Source organism: Alosa alosa, chromosome 6 (genome assembly GCF_017589495.1).
Source record: "Alosa alosa isolate M-15738 ecotype Scorff River chromosome 6, AALO_Geno_1.1, whole genome shotgun sequence".
Lineage (NCBI taxonomy): Eukaryota > Metazoa > Chordata > Actinopteri > Clupeiformes > Clupeidae > Alosa > Alosa alosa.
In genome coordinates, this window is record NC_063194.1 from 8,279,351 (window position 1) to 8,297,801 (window position 18,451).

At 43.6% G+C, this 18,451-nt stretch overlaps 1 protein-coding gene and 1 long non-coding RNA gene across 8 annotated transcripts in view; one reads left to right on the forward strand and one right to left on the reverse strand.

Moving 5' to 3' along the window:
* LOC125296880 (trinucleotide repeat-containing gene 6A protein-like) overlaps positions 1–1,741 on the reverse strand; it is a 32,831-nt gene extending 31,090 nt beyond the window's left edge. For 4 of the 6 annotated variants that reach the window (XM_048247000.1, XM_048247003.1, XM_048246996.1 and 1 more), the window contains exon 1: positions 1,475–1,739. The gene's annotated coding sequence lies outside the window, so the exon portion shown is untranslated. Of the gene's footprint in view, positions 1–1,474 lie in introns of all 6 variants that reach the window. The other 2 variants (XM_048247002.1, XM_048247001.1) reach the window with 2 other exon arrangements.
* On the forward strand, positions 706–15,032 carry LOC125296882. 2 transcript variants are annotated; one of them, XR_007193872.1, is made up of 4 exons: positions 706–1,007; positions 1,305–1,397; positions 13,140–13,388; positions 14,876–15,032. It is a non-coding gene; the product is annotated as an uncharacterized LOC125296882 (long non-coding RNA). The 2 variants fall into 2 exon arrangements; XR_007193871.1 differs by having other exon boundaries at positions 13,140–15,032.
* The last annotated feature ends 3,419 nt before the right edge of the window (positions 15,033–18,451 follow it).

Consider the following 18,451-nt stretch of genomic DNA (forward strand, 5'->3'; position numbering starts at 1 on the left):
AACGCTTTATTTGGACAAAACATGCACAATTCTTTGAGAAAAGTAATTTGACCGTCAGACATGGTCTAGTTAATGCTAATGATCCGAAACATGTTTGTGAGGCGTCGACGTTGGCTAGCCTTAACTGCGCAACACCAGAGCTGCGTATTTAGCTAGCCAGCCCGCGAGCTATATCAGACAAAGTAGGCATCCCTACATAAACTATGCCGGGTTATATTATATGCAATTTCCGCCATAAATATATAGTCCACTCGAGATTCGATTGAATTATCAAATGGCAAATATCTGTAAGCATTTAATTATGCATACATCCTCTGCTAACGTTTGAAAAAGTTAGCCAAGTTATATGAGCTAAAAGCTAAACAGTTGACCTTAGCTGTTATCAAAGGTACATTTCATGCATCCCTCTGTGTGAACCGAAATGGGTGCGACGTAGCTGACTAAAGCCTATCCCTGCAATCATCTCAACATTATCTAGGAGGCAAGACATCATTGCATATATTTTAGAAGTTATTTAAGACGCATTAACCATGCAGATGTACAACATAACATGTGATCAATTGCTTCAGACCAACAGCTAGCCCACTATTGTGAGTTGCCGCATGCAAACACGCATAATGTTAACTCTAATCAACGTCTGCCAAAAATAAGTATGGCTGGAGAACATTAAACCCTAAAAGTGTATCGGTACTGTCGAGACTGCCCCCTACACATCGATCATTCAGTAACGTTAACATAGGTCTATGTTAATCTTTCACTTGCAACATTAGCGATGATCCCATTTCTATTTCCAATCCGATAACGTACATCTATCCTTAGCAGTGTGCTGGAGTTAAATGTTACTGCAAATCACGAATGAAATTAACTCTTTAATGTTCACTTAAGTTTGATTGCAAACTGATTTCTGTTTTAATGTAGCAAGTGCTAACGTTTTAGTATGCTTGCTAAAACCACTGCAATCTGGAAACCAACCCCCACTCAAGGGAAAAAGCTGAGAGCTATTCAAGGTAAGCGTCGACCAACTCGAAATGCGCACTAACCAAGCAAGAATGTTGGCGACAACATAATGTACATTGTTAAGTTACAGGCGTATATAGTATTGATCTTGCTATTTAATTAATTGCACTAGGAAACGTCAACGTTACCACTCGGGAGTAACCAATGTAAACAGCTAACTTAACGTTAGCTATCGCTAGGAGCTATCGAAACAACCAAAAACCTCACTTCGACAAGTTACCTTTTCTGTATAATCAAAACATTTCTGTTAGACAATCTCAGATAACTCTCGCACATATCATTATTAGGTAGGTTTTCGGAGAACACGTTGCTAAAAGGTAACTTTCCACAGCAGTTTCAAGCCGACCACTGGGCAAACTACACCTAGCTCAAGATCATCGGTAAGTTCTTTTTGATAGCAGTTGCCTCAAATCAACGACACTGGGTGAAACAAAAATATTGCTGCATATTTACATACCTCTTGAAAATTAAAGTGCATCAGAGAATAAATGAAAACAGGTTGTAAGGCTGAGGAAATTCAACGCATTAGTTGAATCTAGGAGGGGAGACATTTGTCCTGCACGGTCGCCATTTTCTTCAATCGCTAACATATCCCTCCTCCCTGTACCGAGTAAGCTACAGAATAACGCAGGAAGAGCATGAGATCAGCTCAAAGACCACTTCCTCCGCCTGTTTCAAAATGGTTGCCTCCAAGAATTGACGCGGAATATTTAAAGTCCAACAACATTATTACTTTAGATATCGAAACAAATCTAGGATAACGTTAGACGGCAATGCTCCAGCGGGTACATGGACACAAAGTAACAGTCAAATCAACATAATCCCTGGGTTATTGTGTTGCATTATTTAATCTTCAGTGGCATTGGGCCTACTCCAAAGACCCCTGTGCCACCTCAGAAACATTTTCTCTTAAGTGGGAATTAACTAAAATTAGAAAGATGCCGCCCCTTTGTTTAAATGATTAGGGGAGGCCCGGATTAAAATAATGCATGGCTTCCACACAACCTAAATGAGCTGAAGACCTATTATGGACCTCCTCCTTGGTTTTCCTGCAAAATTTAATAATTAGGCATATACCAAGTTATTGTATAGCCCTGGCCATAGTATCAATCATGACAATAGCAAAAACATAATATCCATGTTTTTTTCATACAATCAAATGGGTCTAATGACATGATTGATAATGTCTCTTAACAGACTGTAGCCTACAGGCTATGTCAGGTCTCAGAGCAATGTTGTCTACTGTTTTACATTCCATATGGTCTTTCCTCTGACTTTGTAACAACAAGATCTATGTAAGAAACAAAACTGCAGACAACCTTATGCTGAATAATTACTTTAGGAAAGTATTTATCTCAACAGTAATGTGCAAATAGTTTTGAGGTCTATGTTGGGCTATATACATGTACATGTTCCATTGCTTCTACATTGTTGAGTTGGTCATTTGACTTGTTTGTTTACAACTCAAATGTCATTGTTGAGAAAACTATTTTAGTTTAAATAGAAACTGAAGACAAAAAAAATGAACCAAAAAGTCACTAAGCAACCATAGGCAGGGCAGAGAAACCAAACAAATGGGAAACAATGTAAATACAGTCCGGCTACTGGTCTGGAATTTGCCTACGTTTTCACTTTGCAGACAAAGCAACAGCACAGTTCAAAATGGCTCAACACTGTCAACTCGTGTGCTCTTTTGAAGACAGTCATTCAGCTTGTGTTGGCAGACACTTTTGACAGTGATGACCGTTGACCTGATTCTACCACAAAGACTTCATGAACTCCTGATATATAATATATATATATGTTAATGTCATTAATTCTTATTTTCAACTCATTATTTTTTTGGTTAACTGGTCTACTGGTTCTACTATTATTCGTTATTTTTTCACATAATTACTGTTGAACATTAAGTTTGTAATCCATTGTCCAGTTTGACTAGAATGGTTCCCTCAGTTGACTTAGTATGCTATACTTTCACAAAACATTGTGCATCCTCTGCCTAGATTCTTTATGAACCTCATTGCATTCCAAGCACAATTTCACTGGCATGACAGATTTAGTGTCCAGGGAAGTCAAGGGAAGCCAGAACAGATACTTGTGCATGTCCATGCAGAGTTCTAGAAGAGTCACATTCCTATGTTTTGGTGCATACAAGTCCGGAAAAGAGCAGGGATACATTACAGACATATTTTAGATGTAGAGGCCCTCTGCTAAGTTATATAATATCGGCCATAGACGCAGGGTTATTAAGAACGAGATGCAACTTGCTCACTATGCTCAATCATATTGCCCAGCAAGAGGAATAGGGTGAAGTGGTTCTTATTATTCTTATATATCTTATATTATTGTTCATCATGTGTATGTACAAACAAATACAGCTTCAGTACCGATTGTGCTAGGTCCCCTGCAGAAATCAAGCTATTGATATTTTGAAAGTTAAAACGCCCCCTAAAAAGCACAATGAAATAATACCATTTGTATTGTTTTTAAACTTATGACAGATGAGTAGTAATTTTCTTGGGAAATAAAACCAATCATCATACACAAGTCAGTTCTCTGAAAAAATAATATCACTTAAAATGGGGTAGAACTTTAAGTTACGACAAAATGAAAATGTGACACTGAACACATTAGATGGTGGAAGCTCTGCTGTGGGCCTTGGTGGTGTGAATTAATTTTGTATGAAGCATGAATATTGATGATTGGTGAAGAGACTGGCTCAGCAGGGGCAGCTGCATCTGTGTGTATTCCTCTCTCTCTCTTCTCTCTCTCACTATCTGTGTGTGTGTGTGTGTGAGTGTGCATTAGCAGCACTGGGACTGGGACAGAGGTCAGCATGGTCAAGCCAGTGGCCTGTTCTCCCCCCAGGCTGCAGGGACTAAGGACCCTGGGAAAATGGGCTGCTCCATTGTGCTTAGGCAGACAAGGGAAGAGGAGGGGAGCAGCTTTGCATAACAAATATGTGGCTGGGGCAGCTTCATGAGACTTCCCTCCAAGTGTGCTAGTCTCACCTAAAATATACCAACAGTGGTGGCGATGATGTACAAAAAAAGTGTAGGAGATGGAGCAGTCATGGCAAGAACCTTCTACAATTTTTTAGATTTTAAGTTCAAAACAGGTAATGGAACGAGCAATTAAATACAGGATATTTGTCATTTAAACACTTATTGGTAAGACAAGCCATTTGACCCCTCAACCACTGGACGTTCAAAAAGGAGCTGTATATACTCAAAGACATTATGATTATGTATTCAACACACCTCTGGAAAGGCCACATATATCTCCATCCCTAACACACATTCATCTTTCTTCATCCCTTTCATCATCATCTCTACATTCATATTTCTGTAGCCTTCCAAATCCATAATATACATCACCCCCCCTCCACAAGCTATTCTCTCTGACCCAACACACCATTTTTCATTTTCTTCCCTCAGCAAGCCCAATTCTACCACAGCATCAACCCCCACCCACCCACCACTATTATATTCCATCTCAATCTGTCTCTCACCCTTCCTCATGTCCACGTCCTCAGACGGAGTGCCAGCTGTGAAATAGATTTGTTGGGGCTGAATTACACTCTGCATCCAACCAATTACCTGTCCGACCATCTTCACAGGTCGGCGTATATATCGCCGCAGAGCACGCCCATGCCTCTGAGACTCCCATTTATTTATCAAGGCAGCGAGCTCTCTGCTGAGGGATTTATCATTTTCGCACAGGCCCGGGCTCTGTCATTTACAGATGTTAATACACCAGCCACCGCTCCATCAACTGTTAACCCCTTGAGAATCAGAATAGGGGTGGGGGAGGGAGATAGAGACTCTATGATGTTCGGTATGTGGTGTAGCAACTATTTCACTTGAATGAATTTTCAATCAGTGGGCTCCGTTTGGCCATTATTTTGCATCAGATTTTGTTTGCCTTCTGTGATTTAAATGGCCTGGGTATGAGGAGACGCCTCTCTCCATAGCCGCTATCTAATGACTCCAAGCAACCAACAATGCAACGATGTCCTTCAGGAGTCCTTCATAACCTAACCAGATTTTTGCATTTGCGTATGATTGTTCAGACAGAGGGCTTGGCCAATGTCTCCCTGCTTATGTTCCTTTGCACCAGGCCTTGAAATGCAAATATAGTTTCTATGTGCATGACTTAGTCCTTAAAGATAATCCTTGAGATTTAAATGATGTAGTATTTAGGTTAGCCTTACTTTGTTAAAGCAGTTAGAAGACCAGGGCCAAAATTAAAGTAATTTCACAGACCTGCTGTTGCTCTACATTTTAATGTGCAAAAGGGGAGTAATACCGCCATTCACTGAATGTGATGGAATAACTGCATTGCCCCATGCTATATACAGTATTTGGATGATAGAAATATAGATGGCAGAGTGGCTCCTTAATTGTCTTTACCTTCTCCTCAACTACTGTCATCTATGCAAATCAACAGTCACGAGGCCATCCTCAAATACATCTTTTTGTCATTCAAATATGCAATTCATATTTAACACAGACACCCCTTGCATGGTGTGTCTCAAACTTTTGGGGGGCAGATGACTTTCATTTGCATGTGCAAACCCCACCTCCTGCTCAATAATTCACAACCTCATCTCTCTCTCTCTCCCCCCCCCCTTTTCTCACCTCCTGCACAAAGAATGCATCATGCATCTAAATTCACGTCAGGAAGCTCCTTCACCCAATGGCACCCCAGGCCTTCTCTCCTCGCCTGGAACCTCTGCTGAGTTAAAATTACTAAGCACAAGTGTATGTGTGAATTTCAAAGTCAGAGTACCTGAGGCGCTGGTGATTCACCATGGCGCCTGGCTCTCCAACACTACGGCAGAAGCTCAGGGAAGAAAATAAAATGGGGCCCACGGTGAAATTCACATTTAATCGAATCACGTTTAATGGAATCACCAACTGCCTCTGTTTTGTATGTGTTTTTTATTGTTTTTTATCATGGCAGGTTGGAGGCGTTTCCGTGTCTGTGCATTTGTGCCTCTCTGTTGTCAATGCCCTACAAGTCTGTGTGTGTGTGTGTGTGTGTGTGTGTGTGCATGTATTGGAGTTTGTGAAACTCAGTAATATGTCAAATAGTGTGAGAAGTGGTCTCTGAAGCAAATGTAAAGTTAATGTACAGAAAATTGATTTAGTCATAGCTCTTTTTCCTCCATTTATTTCCAGTCCTAACAAATGACAAAATTATGTGTTGCACAAAATGTAAGCCCAACTCCAGGTGCTCTAAAGTGGTCAACAGCACTTGGATCAATTTATGAGGTAGAGAAAGGTGAGCAGAGGAAACATTTGTCTTTCAGACTAAGTAAATGAAACATCCTTGAATTATAACAATGTTTTCTTCTATTTTTTTGTCAATCTACCATCTATCTAGAACACCCTGGCAAACACACACGCACACACACACACACACACACTTCACCTTGGAATGTATAAAACTCAGAGCTTGTGCTTTTGGAGGTTTATAATGGTGTGTGTGTGTGTAAATGAGAGAGAGAGACGAGTTGTGGGAGGAGAGTACGAATCTGCGGGTCTCTTTGGGGACTCTAATAATGGCTTTATACGGCCGCCCTTAACCCCAGCTCTAATGAGCCATCCAGCCGCCTTCCGGCGCCTTGGAAACCTCCCAGAGACAGACACAAGTCCGACTCCTCTCCTCTCTCAGCATCTCCCAGCCCCAGAGCCTATAATGGCACATGGGCTCCATACATATGCAATTATTCAGAAGAGAGGCATAAATATCGGAGCCTCTGCAATCAAGCTGCAGCAGCGAGCAGGTCAATCCACGCTGACCTGATCATTCCCGATTTTGAATGAGGAGGGAGGGGATAGGATGCAAATGAGAATGAGTGAGCTTTGAGTGTCTATGTGTCTGATCTGTGGGTGAGAGAGAGTGTATGTATGTGTGTGTGTGTGTGTGTGTGTGTGTGTGTGAGAGAGAGAGAGAGAGAGAGAGTATGTATGCATTTGTGTGTGTGTGTGTGTGTAGGAGAGAGAGATAGTGTATGTATATCTGTAATTGTGTGTCTTGAAGAGAATAAGAAGAGGTGACATTAAGGTGCATTGACAATTAAAGGAGTGTGCATTCTAAATCGTTTTGTCTTACTCTTTTCACTTATTTGCTATCCTCACAGCAATCCATTGATTAGAAAGGGGCCTGAGGGAGTCTGCTGAGCCTTACAAATATATGAATACTTAATAATGTGTTTGGGCAGTGGCGTCTATAAATCTTTTATTAACGGCGCAATGCATTACCCTGTGTGTGACTCTCTCCTTCTAGGTGCTTGAATATGGTGTCAAGTAGCCTCTGGACTACGACAAAGGCATAGAAAGATACCTTCATTTTCCATCTGCCCAGTACAAACCCCTATACAAAGGCAGTGTGTTGCACAGGGTAAAAAAGTAGTCAATAGCCAATCTTTGAGATGATCAGTGTCACAGACACCCCTGCCCCCATGGCCGCAGCTAGCTGAATGAATACGTCTTAACATTACTGGGATTCCTCTGTGAGCTGGTGAGGCCTGTCGTTAACAACATTCGTCTTATTCAAATCATCTGACTGGCTTGGACGAGGCTGCCTCACCTTTGAAGTGCATAAATAGCTCACTGTGGCCTAGTGGAGACTTGGCTGACGCTGAGGGGACTAGCACAAAGAGGCCCAGGGTAAACAGGAAGGAGTTTAAACATCAGCCCTACCAACCACCTATTCCATGTATTCAACAATGTCACAGTGTGTACACTATAAATCACAATGCCAACAAATTGGGTAACTGCTTGCTTGCTTGTGGGTGGTTTGATGCTGTGCAATAGGTATCATAAGGCTGAAGCCCTGACTGGCTTTGTGGATTGTGGACAGGAAAGACATAGGAGCAATAGCAAAGCTTAATTTTATTCATCAGGGGAGATTTTCACACTCCTAGAACATGTGTAACTTACTCAGTTATATAGGAGTTCACAATTCATTATTCTACAAGGATATTCGGTGTGCCCTGAAATACTGAAAAGTCCGCAGGCAACAGAGAACAAAGACTGAGACGTATTGCAGCGAGCCGAATTGATAGATCAAAAAAAAAAACGTACAATATGGTGGGGTGGTGGGGTCCACTGGAGGGACACATTCAGAGGGGGATCTTGAGCGGCTAATGGTGAGGAGACACACTGAGAGGGTGGAGATGGTGGGGGTAGACACTACCCTGGCACCTCGCCAACTTCTCATTACGGCGGAACGCGCGCGTGTGGTTGGGCCAGCCAATGTGACGGCTGTTACCGGGGCAACGGCAGAACGGGCCCCCAAGATGCAATGTATCATGTCTGACCAGATAAACTAGATCCTCTCTTCACAGTTGAGAAGTGTGAGTGGCGAAGGAGGAAGAGACAGGACTGAACACTGTGTGTGTGTGTGTGTGTGTGGGTGTGTGTGTGTGTGTGTGTGTGTGTGAGAAGTGATGGACAGGTGGGGAAGTTGAAGGCACTGCAGAATAAAATTGGCATGACAGCTTCAGAGGTTCTCACACTGGTTTCTTATCACCAACTGATGGCCATTTAAATGCTCATTCCGCCAGATGATTGATTGAATTCAGGAATGTATGGGACTATCAGCACTGTTGGCGGCAAGTCTGAAAAACACTCAGATTGAAAACCACCATCATTCATTCATTGCTGTCACTAGTGTTTCTTACCGTTTTAGAGTTTTTACTCTAAGATTTCCATTTCAGACCCTTACAATCACAGTACATTTAAGGACGACGTACAAATTAAAAATGTTTTGGTTGTCTGCAAATACACTGACAAAGTAAGAAAAAGCTAAATAAGAGTAAATACACAGTGGATTCATGTTCCATGTTTTTTTTTTCTCTGCTGTTTATTAGCAAAACATGCCATCCACTTTGTGACAATTTCCATGAGATATTTGACATTATTACTTTAATTGGGCATTATATTTGTACCAAGCCACTAAAGCTGGTTCCATTAAACCTTCAGTGGGCTGTCCAATTCCTTGTTACCGTAGTTATCCTGTGGTCACAGCTTGGTTTAGCTAATGACAGAGGAAAGCATGTGGATTAATCTGAGATCGACACACACACACAATGGGCCTCAGTCACAGCAGATGTTTTCTAAATACACAACGATCAGTCCCCTTCGTTACATTCAGTCAGTGGCATACTGCATTCCCATTGGGATAGGCTAACCTGGGAATACTGGATCCCAGCTTAAAGAAGCACTGTCCAACACTGTGTGGTACAAATAGGTTGGTCAATGGACACTGGCTTACTAAGCATAACAAAAGCAATGATTCAAGCATGTTTGGTGTTTACTGATGTCTCATTTTGTTAATGAAGAGGGTGACTCTTAATTTGACTCTTGGGACATTTTGAGTAATTGCTCTCAGGTGACATGTTGGGTTTGTCACCTCAGATCTCTGTGTCTCCACCATTTTTGTATTTTAAGTGTAACCCAGAAATGAGGCAGTAACTCAATGCACCTGCAAATTTAACAATTATGTTTGTGATCAGACATGCTTTTGGATAGTGGGTTTTACACAGACCTATCTAATAACAATGTTGACCCCATCACAGTGTGGAGGGTAAAAACGGTCTGTGCATTTATGCCTCCCTACAAGTGTGTGTGTGTGTGTGTGTGTGTGTGTGTGTGTGTGTGTGCAAACATCTGCACCATGTTGGAGGTAATTAGAAGGTCTGCAGCAGTGGACCAGGGAGATGCTGCAGCACAGTACTAGGGAATTAACTTATTCATGTGAAGACAGAAGTGGATCGCGTTCCAATCCCCCAAACCTCATAGAGAGCCGCAGCCACACGTCCACCGCACCAAAGCTCATTTTCAACCACAGCCAGTGGTTTTAATAATGCAACGCTACTAAACCAACTGCAAAGCCAAAACAAAGAGAGGATGTGCTGCTAGTCAAGCCAACATCTGATCTATGCTGACCAACGACACCCATCTGTTGTGCAACAGCATTCATGCCACTGGCAACATACCTGTGGGTCCTCAGTGGGACAACTTAAGTGCACTATGAATAGCATGCAGACAGATATTACAGAGCCAGAAAAAGCGTGATAAATTGTTTGTGATGACATCCCACTGGACTTACCCGTTGAACGCTCAATAACCGGTGGATAAAGATCTCCGCTTCCCGCACACTTTGAGGAGGCACAATTGTTTTTCTTTCTCTAAAACAGAAAGGAAAGTTGTGTTCAAGCCAACAACCCAAACAGGTCTGAAAAATGCTGGATATGGTGGTAGTCTGCTGCACCACAGAATGTCCTCAACACAACACTTCATCTGGCCTGTCCGCCTGTCAGGACCTAGGCGTGTGACATGCTACAATTAGCCACTTTGGGACAAGTAGTGTGGTGTTGCGGTCACTTTGGACAGAGAGCAAGATACAGAGAGAGAGAGAGAGAGAGAGCATGTGTGCAGGGTAACCAGGTAGAGGTCAGAGCTAAGAGGTCTGGCCACCTGCTGGGCTCCTGTGATTATGGCTGCCCTCTCTGTGCCAGTCAACAAAAAGCACACAGGATCCTACTTGTATGACATCAGCATGTTCTTTGCTTAGTCTCACTTTGACATATTTTTGTCAGTTTTGTGACCTTCATGATTATCTTGTTTTGCACTATGATGACTAAAATGTTTTCAGTGTTTTCGTACTTGAGTTTGAGTATGAAAATACATGTATGTTAAATATTAAGGGGTTTCACCAGAATGATGGAACATCTTGAGGTGATTAATTTGTTTGATGAATCACCAAAGCCAAGCTGCTGTAACAATACAACGTGTTTTGTATACTATTTGAAATATGGATAGTGACAACTGCAAATGATCACAGACAAGACATTCTGATTAGTACATCAACAGTAAACAAAACCTGGTTTAAGGCCATCTCTGTTTTTGGTAAATATGAAACACAGCTTCGTCTTCTCTGGCAGAGCTTAGTGTTTTCATACAGCCTGATGCTGAGATGGACACAGATGCAGCAAACAACTGTTCTCTCTTAACAATCGTCTCGAGGAAACATGTATTACTCATTCATCATAGCAGCTTTAATGGGTGTGTGTGTGTGTGTCTGTCTGTGTCTGTGTGTGTGTGTGCAACCAAGTGTGAATGACTGCACTGGTGAACTAAATGGATAAGTTTGTGGCTCCTTGTGTGTGTGTAAAGGGCGTCAGTGTTTGTGTTTTGATTCTGTTCTTTAGTCTTTAGACTTTAATGCATTTGTATGGCTAGGGAGTGTGTGTGTGTGTGTGTGTGTGTGTTAAAGTGTATCTAAATCTATGTGTGGTGTACACGTTGGTGTCAGCACAAGGGACTCCTCTCTGTGCTGCCTGCATGCCCAGTCACAGTCTGAATGCACTGGCTCTTGGTTTCTTATCTCCTGTTTCAATTACGTTCATGGAAGCACCACGGCTCGCTAATTATGAATGAATGAGATTGAATGGGAATGAACTGTGACTGCATGAATGGGGACATACCGTTGTTACATAATAATTATCTGAAACTTCAACCCCCACCCAAGTAGGGAGCCACTGGAGCCTCTAGAAGACAATACTGCCGACAGCAAATGTAGTAATTAATTATCTTATTTAGCGCCTGTTGGGGCGTAATAAGCTGTGATAATGGCAACCGCCTTATTTGCAGGCCTCAGACAGCCGTGCACGTTCCCTCTTCTAATGAGAAGCTTCCTTTATCCCTCTCCTCCTTTTGTCTTCCTTCTCTCTCCTCTCTTTTGTTTTCGATTGTTCGTGGAGCGGCTTGATCTGTCACTGCACCCCACGAGCTGCTGTCAGTGGCACGTGTTTACCTGCTCTCAGACGCGGTCTGGGTGCCTGCTGCCTCTGTGCGTCTGAGCGTCTGCTCGGGTGCACAGGGACCGCTTGCCGACACAAGACACAGACACTAGCGAGGGTGTTTTTTTAGCGTGAAGCAGAGCAGCCTGTGATGGACGCACACCGTTTGCGAGCCCTAATTCAAATACGTGGCAACGTTCCACCAGCGGCGGCTTTAGCGTGCACCCCTGCACAGGCTCCACAACAGCCCAGCAGCCCTGCCTGACCGCCTGCCTGCCTGAATGCGTTATCTGGATTTAGCTGTAGCTGCGCTCCAAACAAAGTTAATTGAGGGAAATGTTTGGAATCCCCCTGGGCGGCCATCCCTGGAGAGCCTGTCAGGTCAGTCTAGACAGAGAGATAGATGGAGGATGGTTTAGTAGCGTTGCATTAACACGATTCTCAAAAAGAAAAGGAGTGTTTTACGACAAAAAGAAAATCATAGCGAGAGACTTATCATATTTTTTTTTTTTTGCCTGCCTGCCTGGCTCCTTTATGATTCGGTAATGTTTTTTGTTTTGTTTTTTTGTTTGTTTGTGGCTGGCAGAGTTTAAAAACCCCCAAGCAAAACCCCAAACAAAACAAACAAAAGCAGGCTTTTAATTTGCCACATATTTCCCCCTAACCCACAATCTCTCTATGGACCGAAGGCCACTCTTCAGCCCCGGCACACGCACACGCTCTGGACAATGGGAAGACAAAGCAGAGGCTAATTATGTATGCGGTTAGATGGGGCCCTGGATAAGAGCTTCCCCTAAAAATGGAGTGTACGACGAATAGGACAAAGTAGTGGGGCAAAAAATGGCAGTGGAGGGGGGTTAATTAGGAAATGGGCTTCAAAGTGCTTTCTGATGTGCTTTATCTATTATGTCCATTAGCACATAGAAAGAGTTGAGGGCTTTATCACTGCTGTCAGTGAGAGGTTTTTTTTCCATTTAATCAAAACAGTGTGCCATATTCAATTACCCAGATAAAACAAACAAAAAAAATATGTTCATGATGACATCATGATAACAATACCATGCTCCAGTAGATAACTAATTCCAAATATCACTGCTAGTAAGTCTGTCACTGAAATTGGATTAAAACTGGGTTGAACTGTGTCATTGACTGTAGTGGGGAAAAAAACACCTTTATCAGGATACATATACGACAAACGTATAAGGCATTATGACAGAGCATCAGCAAGCATGGCAACAATTCAATGTTCAAAAATGCCTCCTGAGCTGAAACTTGGCCAAAGGAATGACCCCACTTCTCTCTCTAGGGACAAGTCCAGACGAGACCCAGAGGACAGACCAGATCAGAGGGCCAGCAGCAGAGGCAGCAGCAGAGGAGCTCACTCGCCTGCTGACTCATCTCAGTCAGGGGCCACCAACCATTTGGGATATTGCCTTCATCGCGCCTCTCCACTCACCACTGCCCCCAGAATGGCCCTTTGGCAGTCATTTGCCTATTTGTCACCAGGAAGGAGCCTAATTGAGAAAGAAGTCTTATCAGTCCCAAATTGTGTTAAGTGAGACTTTACCCACCACACCCCCACCCACTGGCCTGCTCTGTGGAGTAAGGGCTCAACACCTCAGTAGTAGACACTGGCTTGCTGGGTCAACTGGCTGACTCCATGCTCTGCAGTGCTGTGTGTGTGTGTGTGTGTGTGTGTTGCTATGACAAGCCATGAAACACTTAAGTGACATTTTAAGACTGGTTGCCAGGAAGGACCACACGTTGTTGTTGTTTTTTTTTTTCAATTTCGCACCAGAAGCCTTTCAGATAGGGCTGAGAGAGGTTATACGTAGAAAGCTCTAGAGCACTATCGGAGCCCATCTGTGTTGCATTGAGTTGACCTGATAAAAGTGGGTAAAATGCCCAGTTTAATCTGGCATTCATACTACACATTATAAAATAAGCAGTCACATACAAGAACGATTTTATTTTGCTTTCTACCTCCTGGAAAGACAACCATGACATTTTGCTTGTAGAAAATTCGACATATTTCTGTGGCAGTCTCCAAGCAACCAAAGTACACAAAACCAAAACAGAGAGTCACTACTACAGCAACTCTTAAAAGTTAAAAAAGAGAGAATGGACCACATAAACGCAAATACTGGTGAGCTGACAGATCTATTTTATGGCTGGGACACTTTGAAAAGAAGAAGGCCGTAAAACTGCAGTAATTTCCATCACAATGGGATGTCACAAGCCCCTTTCTCTCTTTGAGATGGTAATTTGTGGACCGAGGTGGTGTTTGATGACCAGAACTCCATAATAACAGTCCATTGATATAAAAAAGGAGCTCTCCAGGGTTGTGGCATGGACCCTTGACTGCCACACTCTCACCCCTGTGAAAATGAATTCAACAATAGCACCAGGGATAAACGGAAGGAACTGAATTATACTTCTATGGTTTTCACGCTGCATCAGAAATACTAGAGTTCACTCTAAACACAAAGTATTACAACGTCGACCAAATGGGTACAGAGCCTTCGGAACAAGAATTTCAATTAAAACTCGGAACTGAGTTGGCTGCCTCAGCACAAGCATTTTCTTGTCGTTGGCAATTTTTAGTCCTCCATAATATGGCTTGCAGGGACAATTAAAAAAAAAAAATGAAAATGAAGAACTCTCTTGTGGAAATGTAATTACCTCTGAATGCTTGCTATAATTACCCATTCAAAAATACACTGACAGGATCGCTGCGGAGCTCAAGCTGACTGCAGTGGTATTGTGGCACAGAGAGAGAGGGAAAAAGATGAGCCATGCAGTGAGATACAGATGACTCAGTCACAAATTGGCATTGTGACGACAAACGTGTCACATCTGTCCTCCACATCTGTCCTAATTCATTACTGTCGTAAATGAGCGACGTGGAGGGTGCTCAGTGTTTAAGCAGGACCGGTGAACTGGCATCCCGACCTCATCAGATTGCTGACTGTGTTCATTCAAGATTTCCCTCATCGGTCAACATGGTCATTTCTAAATGCTTCTCTCTCCCTCTATTTTCAGAGGATGATTCAGCACTCTCTCCTCCCTGCTGCACTGTCCTTTCTGCTTCTACTGGCCAGAAGCCCTGATGAGAACAGTGACCTAAGGAGTCGGAGGAGGAGGAGGAGGAGGAGGAAGAGGAGGTGGACCAAAGAAAGAGAAATTAGACGGCATTATTACCAGCAATTAAAATAAGCTTTGGTCTCCCTGTAACATGAGGCTTCACGGCAGAGGCCCAAGTTCTTCTGATGTTTTTCCATTTTCTTATAGGCGCTTGCAAGTTCATTCCATTTCATTATGGTAACCTGGTTAGAATGGCAGAGTGCAGCTGGAGCTTTGGGCTTGAGCTATCTGTGTCGGGTATTAATTTACTCCTGCCCAGCCCCAAGGCAGGCACACGCAGGCACACACGCACGCACGCACGCACGCACACACACACACACACACACACACACACACACACACACACACGCCAGCGTAAACTCACTCAATTTAAATCATGCCCTGCCTATGAGCAGCGTGCAGGCCCATTCAATATTGACATTTTGTGAAAGCAAAGTGGCAGCAGATGAGAGCAGTGACTCCAGGACACACAGGAAGCACGCAGACACAAAGAAACCACAAGCAGAACAAAGCCTGACACGTATCAATATGTACCCAACAGTGGCAAAGCAAAGCTATTTCCCACAGAAAAGCAGTTCTGATGAAAGGACCAAACGGCGGATATAGAGGAAGCATTTCTCCATGATAACTACCAGTGCTGTGGGAGAGTAATAAATATAACCTTTTCATATGCTTGATCTCAGTATTATCTTTGTCAATTTCAAGTCAATTCAACTCAAATTCAACCTATAATTAAATATAACTAAAGTACAGGCCAGATTCTAGCTTGCATTCAGATCACGTTTATATCCGTGCAATGGCATTCAGCACTTGAGAGAACTGTCAACCTTGAGAAAACTGCTTGGCTTTAGGCCTAATTTATTTCCCTGAGGAACACCTATGGATGTATGGACGCTTATAGGCTGACCCTGCAACAGTGACCCCTGAGTTTAACTTTCCTGCAACACTCCTGAACTCAATTACCAGCTGCGAATACTTTCCTGTGATATGAAAAAATTGTAGCATCAACATAGACGTCACATCCAAACAACATCTGAAAGGGAAATAACCTTCACACTACTCTTGCCAATCTACTCGCATTTCTCTGCCACAACCCACACAACCCATGCTGTTCCAGTTGCAATTTGGTTAAATAAAAAAACAAAGTTATTCAACCTGTCCAATGTTGTCAAAATATCATAATTCATATCATACTTCTCAACAGATCTAATTTCTCAACAGATATGGTATGTTGAAATAATAAATAAAATACACCAACGCAATATTCTGTTGGTCTTACAAACATACGCAACTCCTCAAGACAAGTCTGTGTTATTCTTTTAAAAACCAGACTAGCTGTTGACACAGACTAGATGTGCTACCGCCAGAATGACCCTGGGGTTAATCAAACAACTGAGGCCAGCTGGCTTTATCTACATTTTTGGCCATGGGTCCCAGTACAATTTCAGCCTATGCCAAGGTTATGGCCCTATTTGTTTGCAAAGTAAAAAAAAATGAGAGAATACAGAATCTCAAAGATATAAGAGAATAATCTTTCCATGAACCTCTTAAATGTACCTATAAATAAATTGCATACAACTGTGTAGGGCAACACAGTTAATTGTCAGTTAACAGCCTGTTATACACAGGGATTCATTAAATGTTCTTGTTTGTGTTGTGACCTCTCACTGTATCATGCAGCATGTGATCCCACCCTAATGAGAAATTGATACCTATTCCCAGAGAGGGCGAGAGAGAGTGTGTGTGTGTGTGTGTAAGAGAGAGAGGGATTGTTTGGTTTGTGAGGTCATGGTTGTCAGGGAAGGAGTTCTCTCTCTGATTACCACACAAATCCCTCTCTGAGACCTGGAAGCCAGTTTTCTCAAGCCCGGCACGGCCGGCACAATGCCCCGCCTCAGGTTGTTCCTGTCTTTGTGTGTGGGGCTTAAGCCTCTCCAGCCAGGGAAATAACAAGCGTTTGTTTGGAGGGTATATATACCACTGCCACTGACGCCAGAGGAACGCGGGCCCCATGCTAACGTGCCTTTGCATTGAGGGTCTGTGGTCAGGAACAGACACAATCCCACACACACAAAAAGTCCAGTGATATTTATTTACCTTTAAATTACCTCTGACAACACACTCGCAAACCACCAAAGGCCAAGTGATAAAAGTGACACGACTGAATTGCCACACACTTCTGAAAACACTCAGACGTGTGGAGGTTTGCACGGCCTTTCCTTTTGTTAACCGCGTCTATAGCTTTGGTCTGTGGCTGCTGTGGAGCATTGACTAGCTGCGGTGGCTTTTTTTTTGCGTCTTGTCTGGCGTGGCTCATTAATCATTTGCACGGGGTGAGTGACTGCAGCGTAATGAAGGGGTGCGCGGACAGCCGATTGGCTGGCAGGAGGGGGAGGCGCGGCCAACGGGGGCTCCCCATGTGACGGGGGGACGGTGGCGAGCCCTGAGCCTCCGGAGCCTGGAAGAGTGCCAGGCCAACATCAGCTCATATTCCAACCAGGAACAAAAGACCAGCGCTGCCTTTATCGCACACAATAAAAACACAGGTCTCTAAAAGAGAGAGAGGAACGGAAAGAGAGAGGGAGAGACAAAAAGAGGGGAACAGGGCAGGCGCACAGATATGAGATGAACAGAGATAGCTATGTGAGATTGAGTGTCAGAGAGAGGAAGGGAGAGAGAGAGAGATGGACGGAGAGATACAGAGAGAGATGCAGAGTCCAGTGTAAAATGTTTATCCACAAGTCCTGGCTAAACTGTGACAGCAGCAGCAGCAGTGGCAGCCATTTCATCAACCGAAGATGAACCCTCTCCACTCCCAGTGCCATCCCCGGGCCTGCCGCAGACGAGCTTCTTGTGTCTGCTTTTTCGTTTGGCCCAGGGCTCCAGTCAGAGCTCCCCGAAAGCGCTTGGCTAGGCTTGGGCTTATGAATGAAGCTCTGCTCCGGTTCTGGCACTGCTCTGACTCCGCACTGGGAGTGGCTCTGGCTCAGCTCCGGCTCAGCTCGGGCACCAGAGGACATTTCCTCTTGTCAAAAAAGCGGGTGTCTGCACAGCCCATGTGCCCTAGTAATCCCGCGGCACCCCACTGGCAGACTTGGCACACTTGCCATGTGCCAGCCAGGAGAGAGGCTTAGTACACCTTGCAGGAGTACAGGCAGCCATGCGACTAGAAGACGTCTAATCCATAAACTAATACTGTGAGGCCAGAGAGAGGGAGAGGAAAGAGAGAGAAAGAGAGAGTGCGAAAAGCCCTGAGTCAGTCACACTCCTAATCTGTCCCAGTGATTACGGGAAAATCTCTCTTCATTGATTCACTACAATTAAGCCCCACAACAGCGGCCTGCGTTTGCAGGACAATGTCAGATATGCTCAACTTGAACAGGAAAACAACATGCAGCGGAACTGTGTCTGTGGTGTGTGAACAGTTCAAAGGTTCATCTGTATCAGGCGCAGAGAAAGATGGCAGGAATATTT